The following is a 15139-nucleotide window of genomic DNA, read 5'->3' on the forward strand; positions in this document are numbered from 1 at the left end:
ATACTCCATGGAATCTATCCAGTCATAAAAAACAATGAGTTCATGCCCTTTGTAGGGACATGGATGAACCTGGAAACCATCATTCTCAGCAAACTGACACAAGAACAGAAAATCAAACACCATATGTTCTCACTCATAGGCGGGTGTTGAACAATGAAAACACGTGGACACAGGGAGGGGAGCATCACACACTGAGGTCTGTTGGGGGGGACTAGGGGAGGGGCAGTGGGGGATAGGGAGTTGGGGAGGGATAACATGGGGAGAAATGCCAGATACAGGTGATGGGGATGTAGGCAGCAAACCACATTTCCATGTATGTACCTATGCAACAATCCTGCATGTTCTTCACATGTACCCCAGAACATAAAGTGCAATAAAAAATATATATATTTTTTTAAAAAAAAGTCCTATTATCTTGTACTGGGTCCTAACCTCTACTCTAAGTTAGGGTCTGAGTCTATCTCTTATACAGACTTTTTGCCTGATGCCTTTATCCATGATATCAGGCTCCCTTAGACCTTTCCAAATACCAGTCTGTTCCTCTTATTCTCCCTAATCCCAAGTTCATGCCTCTAGTACACCTTCTACTAAGTTTTCTTTCTAAACAGTGAGGAATTTCTAGGCTTTGGTGCATTTTCAGAAAAGTATTCAAGCCCTTCTTTCTCAGATTGACAGCTCTGCCCTCTCCTCCAGGCCCTTTCAGAAGGCCATCTACACTCTCAGCCAAATATCAGAAATCTCTTGGCAGTAATTTACAACCACAGAATGACAGGAGAAAAAGTATTATTTTACTAAGTATGAGCAATACCTTAAAAAGCAAAATATTTATTGGAAAACTTGCATATTACCTTTTTAAAGGTTAGTTTTCATTACTCCTTTACACAAAGTCTTTTTTAATCTCACATGCTTGTAACATAATAAGAGATTTTAAAGGACAGCAGCCACATTTCAGAAACAATAATCTAAGGACCCAGTTTTAAACATATGCAGACATAATTATCTTCCTTTAAAATAAAAATGTCATTATAATATTTTGAGTGTCAAAAAGAGAATTTCAGATTGATAGATAAGCTTAGGAAAAACTAGAATGAGAAGTTAGTATAATTAGAGTTGTTGGTCCAATTTGAAAATACAAAAGAACAAAAGATTTAAATGATAAACAGGCACAATGAAGAACTTTTCTGATTCTTGCTTGTTTGTGAAACTTTAAAGAATATTTCAAATATATAGAATATAAAATTTGAAATTAAAAAATAATAAAAGTATACTTATACATTTGTTCTAGAAGTAGAAGTGAATCTCTTATCTGGAACTACTGGTGGATTGCTTTAAAATCCTGTTAGTTATAATGTCAACAAAGCTGCCATATTTGCAATTAGAAATGACACTTCTCAGCACAAAACCATAAATTTTCACATTTCATGTTTATGAGTATTAATTGTGCTATTTCCTCATGCTACACCATGATGAATATATTGGTGCTGTCAAAACATGGAGTAATACCCTAAGGATCTTATTGATTAATTAGCTTTTCCAGATAATCTGGAAATAAAAATTTTGTTTCCAAAAGAGAATTAGATTTAGTATGTTTGCTAAGTCTCTGAAATAGAGAAATATAATTTATAAAATATCTGTCATTGTATACATACTTATTTTTTTAATTCCATTCTTGAAATATTTATTTCCTACAAAATTGAGCTAAAAATAAGTATTTAAGTAGAATATTCACTTTTGTTTAAAAACAGGTTCTATCTCAACAAGACCATAAAGTTATTTTAAATGGGTTAACAATGGGAAAGCAACACATTAGGAATGGGACAGGTGTAACACTGATTGCTAAAGCAAAAAGATGGTATTTTTGTCAAAGCTATAATCAGAAAATTTTCTTACCATGTTAAGCTAAGTGTATTAGTCCATTTTGATGCTGCTGATAAAGATATACCCAATACTTGGAAGAAAAATAGATTTAATGGACTGCCAATATCACCTCTGTCCACAAGCACAGAGCCTCACCCTCATAGATTCGCCACCCATCCAGTCTGCCAGCCTTCCACACCTGCCGCCAGCTCACCATGGATGATATCACTGTGCTCCTCCTCAACAATGGCTCTGGCATGTGCAAGGCAGGCTTCCAGTGCAAAGAGTGCAAGGATGCCTGCCAGGCTGTCTTCCCCTCCAACGTGGGGCATCCCAGGCACCAGAGCATGATCATGGGCATGAGTCAGAAGGACTCCTATGTGGGTGATGAGGCCCAGAGCAAGAAAGGCATTCTGAACTAGAAGAACCCCATCAAGCACGGCATCATCACCAACTGAGATGACATGGAGAAGATCTGGCACCACACCTTCTACAACAAGCTGCATCTGACTCCTGAGGAGCACCCCATGCTGGTGACTGAGGCCTCTCTGAACTCCAAGACCAACCACAAGAAGATAACCTAGATCATGTTTGAGACCTTCAATACCCCAGCCATGTAAATGGCCATCCATGCTGTGCTGTCCCTGTATGCCTCTCGCCATACCACTGGCATCATGATGGACTCCAGCAATGGGGTCACCCACACTGTGCCCATCTATGAGGGGTATACCCTCCCCCACAACATCCTGCGCCTGGCCCTGGCTGGCTGGGACCTGACTGACTACCTCACGAAGATCCTCACCAAGCAGCTACAGCTTCACCACCACAGTTGAAGGGGAAATTGTGTGTGACATCAAGGAGAAACTGCTCTACATTGCCCTGGACTTCAAGAAGGAGATGGCCATGGCAGCCTCCAGCAGCTCCCTGGAGAAGAGCTACGAGCTGTCCCACAGGTGGTCATCACCATCGGCAAGGAGAGATTCCACTGCCCCAAGGTGCTCTTTCAGCCTTCTTTCCTGGGCATGGAATCCTGTGGCATCCACAAAACTACCTTCAACTCCATCATGAAGTGTGACATGGACTTCTGCAAAGACCTGTAGGCCAACACAGTGCTTTTGGCAGCACCACCGTGTACCAACAGGATGCAGAAGGCGATTACTGCCCAGGCACCCAGCACGATGAAGATCAAGATCATTGCTCCTCCCGAGCCCAGGTACTCCGTGTGGATCTGTGGCTCCATCCTGGCCTTGCTGTCCACCTTCCAGAAGATGGGGATCAGCAAGCAGGAGTATGACGAGTCTGGCCCCTCCATCATCTACCACAAATGCTTCTAGGCAGACTGTGACTTAGTTGCACTACGTCCTTTCTTGATAGAACCTAACTTATGCAGAAAACAAGATGAGATTGGCATGGCTCTGACCTTTTTGTTTGAGTCTGGCTTTCTTTTCTTTTCTTTTTTCCTTTTTTTTTTTTTTCTTTGGCTTGACTCAGAATTTTAAAACTGTAATGGTGAAGGTGACAGCAGTCAGTTAAAGTGAGCTTTCCCCAAAGTTCTACAATTTGGCCAAGGACTTTGATTGTACATTGTTCTTGTCTTCAATAGTCATTCCAAATATCATGAGATGAATTGTTACTGGAAGTCCCTTGCCCCCCTAAAAGCCACCCCACTTCTCTCTAAGGAGAATGGCCCAGTCCTCTCCCAAATCCACACAGAGGAGGTGATGGTGATAGCATTGCTTTGGTGTAAATAATGTAGTGCAAGTGTTTCAATCCTTGCCTTAGTACTTTTTTATTTTGTTTTATTTTGAATGATCGGCCTTTATGGCCCCCCTTTTTTGTCCCTGACTTGAGATGGATGAAGGCTTTTGGTCTTCCTGGGAGTGGGTGGAGGCAGCCAGGGTTAATCTGTGCAACTGACTTGAGACCAGTTGAATAAAAGTTCACACCTTAAAAAAAAAAAGATAAATAGAGGCTTGATGGCTGGGGAGGCCCCATAATCATGGTAAAAGGCACTTCTTACATGACAGTGGCAAGAGAGAATGAGAAGTGAAAGCGGAAACCCCTTATGAGACTTATGGACTACCACGAGAACACTCTGTGGGAAACTGCCCCCACGATTTAACTATCGTCCACGGAGTCCCTCCCATAACACATAGGAATGATGAGAGAATAATTCATGATAAGATTTGTGTGGGGACACAGAGCCAAACCATATCACTAAGTAACCATCTCTTGTATGCATCTAAGCTTCATTCAACTGTGTGTTTATCTCCTGTATGTGTTTGTCTGGAAGCCCAAGTCTTAAAACTGGAAGCCTTGCCTTGGAATTGAGAAACTCTTGACTATCTCAAGGACTGTGCTAAACCTAAATGACATTGGAGGTGATTTCTATCTTTACAAGTTACCATCTGAGCTCTGTTACCATCTTGGGCTGCTTTCTCTTCTGGTTTTCACTTCCTTGTTTGTTTCCTTTGCCCCATACACCATTCCTTTAAATTCTCCTTAATTCCAAAGGCCTGGACAGAAAACAGAAGTGCATAAGACTTGACAACTTACTAGGAGTTCTGATTTTACCCTTATAACATTTGGACATAGAAAACAGGGAGGAAGTGAACACGATGCAAATTGCACTCTTCTCCCTACCCAAAGCCATGAGCCCTTCTCTGGATCCCACTCACATTCCTGGAGCCAACAGACTGCATGCTCAAGAGGTTTAGGCCTTGAGAACTTCACAGGGGAAAGCCAAGGAGAATGACGCTGCTGAAGCTGATAAAGCACATCTGCTTGCCTCATGGCATTAGTCACTGGATTTCTAAAGCGCTAAATCATAACTCACAAATCAAAGCAATTTGTTCATTAAATGAACTTTGCACAAAGATAAACGGATAGATTAATGAGTATTCTAATGTACAAGTTTTCAAATTAATTGCATGATTGAGACTGATTAGCAATTAAATCGTTAGTTAGAAAAGCAAGTCACACCCTCTAAGGTGAAGGGTCCTACCCATTGTCTACTTTCAGAATGGTAAGAAGACTACACCAGTGAACTGCACCAGAGCAAAGTCCCAGCATTAACAGAGCCTAGACTTGCCTTTATAGCTGCTGTCAAATGAGTGGATATCCACAATAACTATTCTGGATCTTCATTCTGGTCATAGTTTCACAGCCAGACTTGCTTATCAGTGGCACAATCATCTCTGATCCAAGAACTTAACAGCTTTCTCATTTTCTTCCATACCAGCCTTATTTACCAATTATATTATCATCATACAAGTACTGGGTCACAGATTCTAACATTGTCTAACACACAATTTGGGGAATTAGAAATAGTTATAACAGCTCTGGAGACTAGGTTTTGGACTGCATACTATTTTACATGTGTTGTAACAAGTCCTTAAAAATTGAGAGTGCCTATTCTCAGGTTGAATCAGTAAAAATGAATGCCACTTAGCAATAGTATTGTAATTCTAGACCTATTATATTTGGTATGGTTACAACTTAAATGACTTCCAGCATTATAAATTTTAAAGGCTTATAGTAAAAATTGGTTAATTTCATCAATTAGGTATTTTTTCACTGCTCCCATGGTTTTTTGCTCTTAGCTTTTTTTTTTTTTTTTTTTTTTTTTTGGTGGGGAGAGGATAAATATTTGTGAAACCTCCAGGATATCATTCTATGCTAAGTTGCTCCAGAGCCAGATTGCCCTTGTGGGAAAATAGACTTGATCGTATATTAACTGAATAACTTAAGTATTGAATCTTGAATTCTTTGGCTTTCTCATATATAAAACAAGAATAATAAGGATGTTTATGTCACAAAGTTTCTAGAAAAACTTACTGAGTTAATATGTGTAGAAAACTTAGAAGAGTACTAGGCTCGTACCATATACTCAACAAATATTAGACGTTATTAGTGTCAGTGTCTGGAAATACACAATGCTATATTTCAGCTTTTAAATGGCAAAATCGTGTAAGAAGCAGGTAAATTTTAAAATGCCAAATGTGACTGCTATCTGTAAGAATAAATTAAATATGGGAATCAGGAATATCAGACTTTAGATAATTTTTATAGAAATTTCTAATTCATAGCAATAGTTATAGTATATAGTACAGAATTTAACAAATGAGGGGCATGTTATTTTTGAGAAAAGAAGCATTTTGCAAATCTCTAACCTTAATTTCCCTGCATTGAAGACATTTTGACTTTTATATAACCTTCTTATTCAAAAGAAACTTGCTAAAATGTTTGTCCAATGCATCCTCACTTTTTAAATTATATGACCTAGTGGTATCTCTGTCATTCCTTTCGCCTTGCCTTGAGCTGCCTGTCATCTCTCCTTCTCAATTAAACTTCCACAGTGAAGCATATACTCTGCTTGATTAGCAAGTTTCTCACATTTTAAATTCAGGAACTTTTTACACTCTTAGAAATTATTGACTGACCACAGTGGCACGAGACTGTAGTCCCAGCTACCTGGAAGGCTGAAATAAGAAGATCACTTGAGCCCGGGTTCAAGACTGTGGTGCCCTATAGTCACACTTCCAATTTGAAAATGGTGGCATAAAAACAAGCTGGCCTCACTTCCTTCCACAGAAATCCAAAAACAAATATATAGCACCAAGATGATCACCAGCAATATCCCAGAACACAAATATAAGGATGAGTCAGTTCCTGGAGCCACAGAGAAGTAAAAAAATTCCAGCAGACAGTCAAAGAATTAGATATTCATGCCCATGACACCCTCCCTGGAATCTGCCCAGCACCAAGTATGTGGAAAATGTTCATTGACTCTCAGTTTCTACTCTGGAAAAAGTGAGACTGAGGTTGACAGTCAGCTTCTGTACTGTCTTAGTTTCCCTGACAGGAGACCTGTCCCTACTTCAAACTATGGGAAGCATTGTGAATGCCTAAAAAAAGAAATATCTCTGAGGACAGCCAAAGACAAAATAGAGAGTATCAGAAACTCAAAGGATAAATTATGAAGAATCTCTAAGCAAACATACCCAATAAAAACCAAAATAACCAGGCAGAGAAAACTGGAATGAATAGCAAATTGTTCAATGCAAAGACATAGATACACATCCACAAAAAAAAAATAGCAAACAGGAAACCTCTCCAAATGGGCAAAGCAAGGAACCAGTGGCTGACCCTAACAAGACTGACACATGGGCTCTCTGTCCAGTAATTCAAAATAGGAATTTGAAAGAAACTTAGTGATCTCCAAGATAACAAAAAAAAAAAGCAATTCAAAAATTTATCAGAGATATTTAACAAAGATAGTAACAAACAAGATATTGGAACTGAAAAACACATTGGCTGAACTCAAAACTTCATTGAAGGCTCTCTACAGAAGAATGGACCAAGCATAGGAAAGAATCAGTGCTGTCAAAGACAGTCTGTTTAGAAGTACACAGTCACAGGAGAAATAAGAAAAAAATATATATATCAAAAGGAATAAAAACTTCCTAAAAGATATAGAAAATTACCTCAAAAGACAAACTCTAAGAATAACTAATATTTAAAAGGGAGCTGAGCAAAAGAACAGGGTAGAACACTTACTCAAAAAATAATAACAGAAAAGTTTCCAAAACTCGATTAAAAAAATAAAAGTTCGGGTATAGGAAGGACAGAGAACACCAAATAAGACTACGCCAAGACATATAATAATTAAATTCTCAAAGGTCAAAGGCAATGAGAGGATCCTAAAAGGCAGCAAGAGAAAAAAATCAAGCAACATTTAAAGAAATGCCAATCATCTGACAACAGACTTCTCAATAGAAACCACATAGGCCAGGAAGGAACAGAGTATTTTCAAAGTGTTGACAGAAAAAAAAAAAACTACAGTTAATAAATAATGTATCCAGCAAGGCTATCATTCAAATAAGAAGCCATATAGTCTTTCCTAGGCAAACAAAACTTAAGAGAATTCATCACCACCAGACTATCTCACAAGAAATGGTAAAGGGAACTCTTCAGTCTGAATGAAAAAACACCAATGTGAAAAAGAAAATATTTAAAGGTACAAAATCCATTGGTAAAATTAAGTACAAAATTATCCCAAGAATACTCCAATTCTGTAATTCTAGTGTGCAGTCCACCCATAACTCCAGTATGAAGCCTAAAAAATAAATACACATAAAATATTAGCTACAGAAACTTGTTTCAAGGTTGGAAAAAAAACAATGTAGATTGAGACAACCAAAATTCAAAATGTGGGGTAATGGAGTTAAAATATAAAGATTGTTTTTAGTTTTTTCTTTGTTTGTTTGTTTTTGCTCTTTTTTTGTGTGTGTTTTCTAATACAAGTTGTAATCTTGTTAAAATAATCTGGTATATCTATAAGATATTTCACATAAGCTCCATGGTAACCACAATGCAAAAACCTATAATAGATATATTAAATGTAAAAATCCACAAATTAAAACATACTACCAGTAAAAATCACTGAACTACACAAAATGACAAGAAGAAAGAGAGGGAGGAGTTCCAAAACAACCAAAAAGCAAGCAACAAAATGGCAGTGGCCTTATCAATAATAATGCTGAAAGTAAATGGACTCAATTTGCCAATTAAAAATATAAAATGACTAGAAGAATAAAAAAGCAAGATTTAACTAAATTCTGCCTATAAGAAACCTCACCTATAGAATCACACCTAGATTGAAGATGTAGGGAAAAAAATATTTCATGTGAATGGAAACCAAAAAGAGCAGCAGTGGCTATACTTACAGGAGAAAAAATAGACTACCAGTTAAAGACTGCAAAAAAAGACTAAGAAGGTCTTATAAAGATAAAAGAGTCAATACAGAATGGGATATAACAATTGTAAATATCTATGCACCCAACAGCAGAGCACCCAAGTATATAAAACAAACATTAATAGATCTAAAGAGATAGATCAACTGCAATATAACAATATACTTGTAGGAAACTTTAACATCATACTCTTAGTAATGGACAGATCATCTAGAAAGAAAATCCAAAAAACCATTAATAATAAACTATACACTAAACCAAAAATGCCTAACTGACATTTATAGAACAGTTGATCCAACTGTGGAAGAATATACATTCTTTTCATCAGCACATGAGACACTCTCCAGAATAGATGATATTTTAGGCCACAAAACAAGTTTCAACACAAAAAGTTAGAAACAAAATCAAGTGTGTTTTCTGACCACAATGGAATAATACCAGAAATCAATAAAAAGAGGAAGCTCAGAAAGTGCACAAACACATGGATATTAACATGCTTCTGAATGACCAATATAGTCAGTGAATAAAGAAGAAAATATAAAAAATTTTTGAAATGAATAAAAATGGAAGTACAATATTTTTAAATCTATGGGATATAGTAAAAACAATACTAAGAGCAAAGTGTGTAGTAATAAATGCCTATATTAAAAACAAGTTGAAAAACCTCAAAAACAGAAGATAGATGAAACAAATAGTTTTTTGGAAAAAAAAAAAAAGACAAACCTTTAGCTCAATTAAGAATAACAGAAAAAAACCCAAATAAATAAAATTAGAAATGCAAAGAGGACCTAACAACTTAGATTATAGGAATACAAAGAATTATTTGAGACTATTATGAAAATCAGTATACCAATAAATTGGGAAAACCTAGAAGAAATGAATATATTCCTGGACACATACAATCTACCAAAACTAAACCATGAAGAAATAGAAAACCTCAACAAATCAATAAATTGAATCCATAAGAAAGAGTCTCCCATCAAAGAAAAACCCAGGACTTGATGTCTTCTCTGCTGAACTCTACCAAATGTTTAAAGGAGAACTATACCAATTCTACTCAAATTCTTCAAAAAACAAACAAACAAACAAACAAAGCAAGGAGGAATGAATTCTTTCAGATTCATTCTGTAAGGCCAGCATTACCCTGATACCAAAACCAGACGAAGACACAACAAAAGGAAAAGTACAGGCCAATATCACTGATGAACACAGATGCAAAAATCCTCAGTAAACTACTAGCTAACTGATTTCAGCAATACATTAAAAAGTTCTTTCACTACGATCAAATAGGATTCATCTCAGGGATGCAAGGATGTTTCAATATAGGCAAATCAATAAATATGATACATTGCATTAAAAGAACAAAAACTATATGATCACTTCTGCAGATGCTGAGAAAACATTTGATAAAATTCAGCATTCCTTTATGATAAAAACCATCAACAAAGGAATATACCTTATAAGGAATATATTAGACTGGTGCAAAAGTAATTGATATCTTGCAATTACTTACCTTTAATGGTAGAAACCAGAATTACTTTCACACCAAACTAATACCTTAAAATAATATAGATATAGTATATATAGTATGTACATATATATATATGTGTAGAACATAGTATAGAAGAAATATATCTTAAAATAATAAAGGCCATATATATGACAAACCCACATCCAGCATCATACTGAATGGGGAAATATTGAAAGCCTTTTCTCTAAGATCTCAAACATGACAAAGATGCCTGCCCACTTTCACCACTTTTATTCAACATAATACTAGAAGTTTAGGACAAAACAATTAGGCAAAGGAGAGGGGGCATCCAAGTCAGAAAAAGAAGAATTCAAATTAGCCTTGAATACAGATGGCATGATCTCATATTTAGAAAAATCTGAAGACTCAACCAAAAAGTTGTTAGAACTGACCAACAAATTTAGTAAAGTTGCAGGATAAAAAATCAACATAAAAAAATCAGTAACATTTATATACACCAACAGCAAACAACCTGCAAAAGAAATAAAGAAAGCAATCTTAATTATAATAGATACCAAAAAAAATGTATAATACCTAGAAATCAATTTAACTGAAGATGAAAGATTTATTTTTATAAATAAATTTTTCCTTTTGGAAAACTATAGAACACTGATGAAAGAAATTAAAAAAAAAAAACACAAAAAATGGAAAGATATGCCAAGCTTATGAATTGGAAGAACTAATATTGCTAAAATGACAATTCTACCCCCCAAAATTTGCAGATTCTATGAAATCTCTATCAAAATACCAATAACACTCCTCACGGAAATAGATAAAACAGTTCGAAAATAGATAAAACAGTTCGAAACTATGAAAGATCCCATGAAGCCGCAGTAATCCTGAGCAAAAACAACAAAAGAACATCACACTACCTGATTTTAAAATACACTACTAAGCTATAGTAGCCAAATTAGCATGCTACTGGCACAAAATCAGAAACAATGGAATAGAATGGAGGGCCCAGATATAAATCCATGATTTTAGAGCCAACTCATTTTTTATGAAGGCATCACAAACATACATCAAGGAAAAGACAGTAGCTTCAATGAATGGTATTGGGAAATCTGGATAACCATACTCAGAAGAATAAAGCTAGATCCCTATCTCTCACCATATAGAAAAAATCAAATCAAAATGGATTAAAGATCAAAATCTATGATCTGAAACCATAAAACTACTAAATGAAAAGAATGCTAGTGGACATCGGTCTGGATGAATTATTTTATGTAAGACCTCAAAAGCACAGGCAACCAAAGCAAAAATAGGCAAATGGGATTACATCAAGTTAAATGTTTCTGCATAGCAGAAGGAAAAAATAAAGTGAAGAGAGAACACACAGATTAGGAAAAAAAAATTGCAAACTATCCAGCTGAAATGAATTAATAACTAGAATATATCAGGAACTCAACTCAATAGCAAAAAAGTAATTATTTAATTTTAAAATGGGCAAAAAATCTGAATCGACATTGCTCAAAAGAAGACAAATGGCCAACAAGTATATGAAAAAAATGCCCCAAATCACCAATCATCAGAGAAATGCAGCTCACCCCATTCAGAATAACTTTTATCAAAAAGAAGCGAAATAACAGAAGCTAGACAGGATATGGAGAAAGGGGAAACTTCACACGCTGTTGGAGGGGTTGTAAATTAGTACAGTCAGTATGGAGAACAGTAGGGAGATTTCTTCAAAAAACTATAAACAGAACTACCATATGATCCAGCCTATTCTGCTTATGGGTTTATATCCAAAGAAAAAAATCAAAATATTACAGAGATATCTGCACTCCCATGTTTATTGCAGCACTATTCACAATATCCAAGATACGGAATCAACCTAAATGTCCATCAATAGACAAATGGATAAAGAAAATGTAGTACATACACAATGAAATACTATTAAGCAATACAAAAGAATTAAATCCTGAGATTATTAAGTGATAAGAAGCCAAGCACAGAAAGACAAATACTGTCTGTTCTCACTTGTATGTGTGGGGAGGATACAAAGAAGGAACGGATGAAGAAAGGTTGATTTCAAAAGTTTTTCAAAAAGAAATGACAAGGGTCTCTGAAGAACTTTTGCTGATATGGACTGTATCAGCCAATATCTACTATAATCTATATTTATTAAATTGAAAAATTAATATGTACTTACTCATTTTAAAATAACCATAATAAACCATTACCTGTCACTATATATGACATATTTAAACCCAAAAATTATTGAAAGAGTAGTATTTTCCATTTTTACCAATCTCTGAAATGTTTAGCTAATAGAAAGAAGACAAAGGTATTCTCATATTTGTTTATCCTTTTTTGTGTTATCTAGCAAGTGTGTATCTCACAGTATTGTGGACTATGAGACACTTGAGAAAAAATGACATAATAAAACCTCTTCAAAAAAATTTATATCCTCACTAAAGAAATTCAAAATATACATATTCAAAATTTCATGACATTTTGAGGCAGTTCCTTTTTTTCTTTCCTTTCCTGTATTATGCTAAGAAATGTATATGCATTAGCTCCTTAGGTGAGATTATAGGTCATAAAATTAGGGGGAAAGCCAAAATAGTTCAAAGGAGAAAAAAAAAATCACGTAACCTGAGAAGATTTCAAGAATAGAGAAGGGACTTGAATTAACCTAAAATAATCTGTAAGACATAAATGGAAATTAAATATTGAGAAGGAGATTTCAAACAGCATGACATAGCAGGTATACTCATGGTTCTTTCAAGAGAACAAAATAGTTGCAGACAAAACACGGTGTAAAGGCAAAATGAAAGATAGGATTAAACTTGGACTTAACTGTGGAAATCTTTGAATTTGCATTGAGGATGTCAGAGTCCTTATGTAAGTAATGGGAATCACAAATGTTTTTGGTCACTGGAGTAGAGTGAAACATGTGTAGTCTATATGAAGAAGAAAGAGGATTGGAAAGTGAGAGAAGTTGGGAAAGGATGAAATCATATAGGCATTGTACAACCAATTGAAAGCATTTTAAGGAATTTTAGATTTTGTAGACTATAGCTAGATGAAATATTCCACTACCACTAACCATTTTAACAGCCTCACTAGCCAGTCCCCTCACCATGGAAAATGGAGAAAGATTAGATAGCATGTATCACAAACATCCACATAAATTCTGAACAGGAACAATTTGCAAAATCTGTAAACTGTCACATAATTCAGTCCTCTGGGTTTCACCACTGTCCAAATATTCTATAATTAATGGCTTTTGTCCTTGCCATGAAAACCTACCTCTGAGAGGGACCAGCCATTCTCTTGGGGGCTTACAATGTGACAGGTTACCACTGGCACTTTCTGCTAGCTTCTAGGGTATGCTATTACCTAGATTTATCTGACCATTATAGTTTCCATTCTAGCTAATACTTTTTTAATCCAGGGAATAAGTAGAAAATGGAAATTAATATCAGCAGTCATCATTTTGTTCTATGTTATGATCTTTTTAAGGACAAAATTATTATTGCTATTATTATTATTAGCTATTATTGATGGTGTGTTCTCGGGTCAGCTATTGTCCTAAGCAAAGGGAACATTTTAACCATTTTTAAAATGGTTTTTCAGAGGAACTACTTAGTGAGATTTTTTTCCATCTTATTAGCTGGAACTGGACATAGGTCATTCTTAACTTCAATCTGGGAAGATGAATCTTCTAGTCTTTCATTCTTTCTAGTAGAGGAAATCAGGGAAAAGGTGATTGTCAATGGCCTTGGTGTTAACAATCACAGAATCTGTCATAATACCAAAGCATGGCAGCATTATTACTTTTGTGAGTCCTTGGTACTTTTACCTTTGTGAGTCTCTTTCTCTATGAAAATATAAATACACATCTTTATTGTGACATTACAAAAATTCTATTTTGTGATTATATTAATAGAAAGATGAATGTATTTAAATATTTCAACCTAAAAGCTTACTTTTTCTTCTGGTTTTAAAAAACATTAAAATTTCTTGTGGGCTCCTAAAAGTATTGTTGCCTGTAATCCTGTTGTGTCTAATGATTGGTATTTAGCACTATAAACGGTCCTACTGAAATTGTTTTAGCTGTGTCCCAGAGATTCTGATAGGTTGTATATTTGTTTTCATTATTTTTAAAGAATTTCTTGATTTTTGCCTTTATTTCATGGTTTACCTAGAAGTTATTCAGGAGCAGGTTGTTTAACTTCCTTATAATTGTTTTAGAGAACTTCTTAGTAATAATTTCTATTTTTATTGCCCCACAGTGCAAGAGTGTGGTTGGTATGATTTTTTTTTTAATTTGTTGAGTATATAGTCAATTTTAGAGTATGTGCCATGTATTCTGTTGTTGTTGGGTGGAGTGTTCTGTAGATGTCTGCTAGGTCCATTTGATCAAATGTCAAGTTTAAGTCCCAAATATCTTTGTTAGTTTTCTCCCTCAATGATTCTTAGTATTGATTAATACATGGTATTCATATTATTACTATCTTGTATTCGTGTTATACTGTCTTAATATTAATACTGTCAGTGGGGTGTTGAAGTCTCCTAATATTATTATGTGGTTATCTAAGTCTCTTTGTATGTCTCTAAGGCTCTTTTATCTTTTATGATTATCATTGTTTTCAAAAGGTTTAAAGTCTGTTTTGTCTGAAGGTAAAATAGCAACCCCTGATTTTTTGTTTTCCATTCGCTCGGTAGATTTTTCTCTATCCCTTTGCTTTGAGCCTATGGGCATCATTGCATGTGAAATGGATCTCTTGAAGACAACATGCAAATGTGTGTTGCTTCTTCATACAACTTGCCACTCCACTCCATGACTTTAAAGTGGAGAGTTAAGTCTATTTACATTCAAGGTTAATATTGCTATGTCCAGATTTTATCCTGTTATCACATTGTTAGCTAGTGTTTAAGTAGACTTGATTATGTAGTTGCCTTAGAATGTCAATGGTTTGTGTATATAAGAGTGTTTTTGTGTTGGCCAGTAATGGTCTTTTGTTTCCATGTTTAGCACTCCCTTAAG

The 15139-nt window shown here is 35.3% G+C and overlaps 1 pseudogene; it reads left to right on the forward strand.

The window, feature by feature from the left end:
• The first annotated feature begins 2072 nt into the window (after positions 1-2072).
• Positions 2073-3191, forward strand: LOC135274811 (actin, cytoplasmic 1-like; annotated as a pseudogene).
• The last annotated feature ends 11948 nt before the right edge of the window (positions 3192-15139 follow it).

The sequence above is a fragment of the Aotus nancymaae genome, unplaced genomic scaffold (assembly GCF_030222135.1).
Source record: "Aotus nancymaae isolate 86718 unplaced genomic scaffold, 86718_ANA_hifiasm-v0.15.2.pri h1tg000014l, whole genome shotgun sequence".
NCBI lineage: Eukaryota > Metazoa > Chordata > Mammalia > Primates > Aotidae > Aotus > Aotus nancymaae.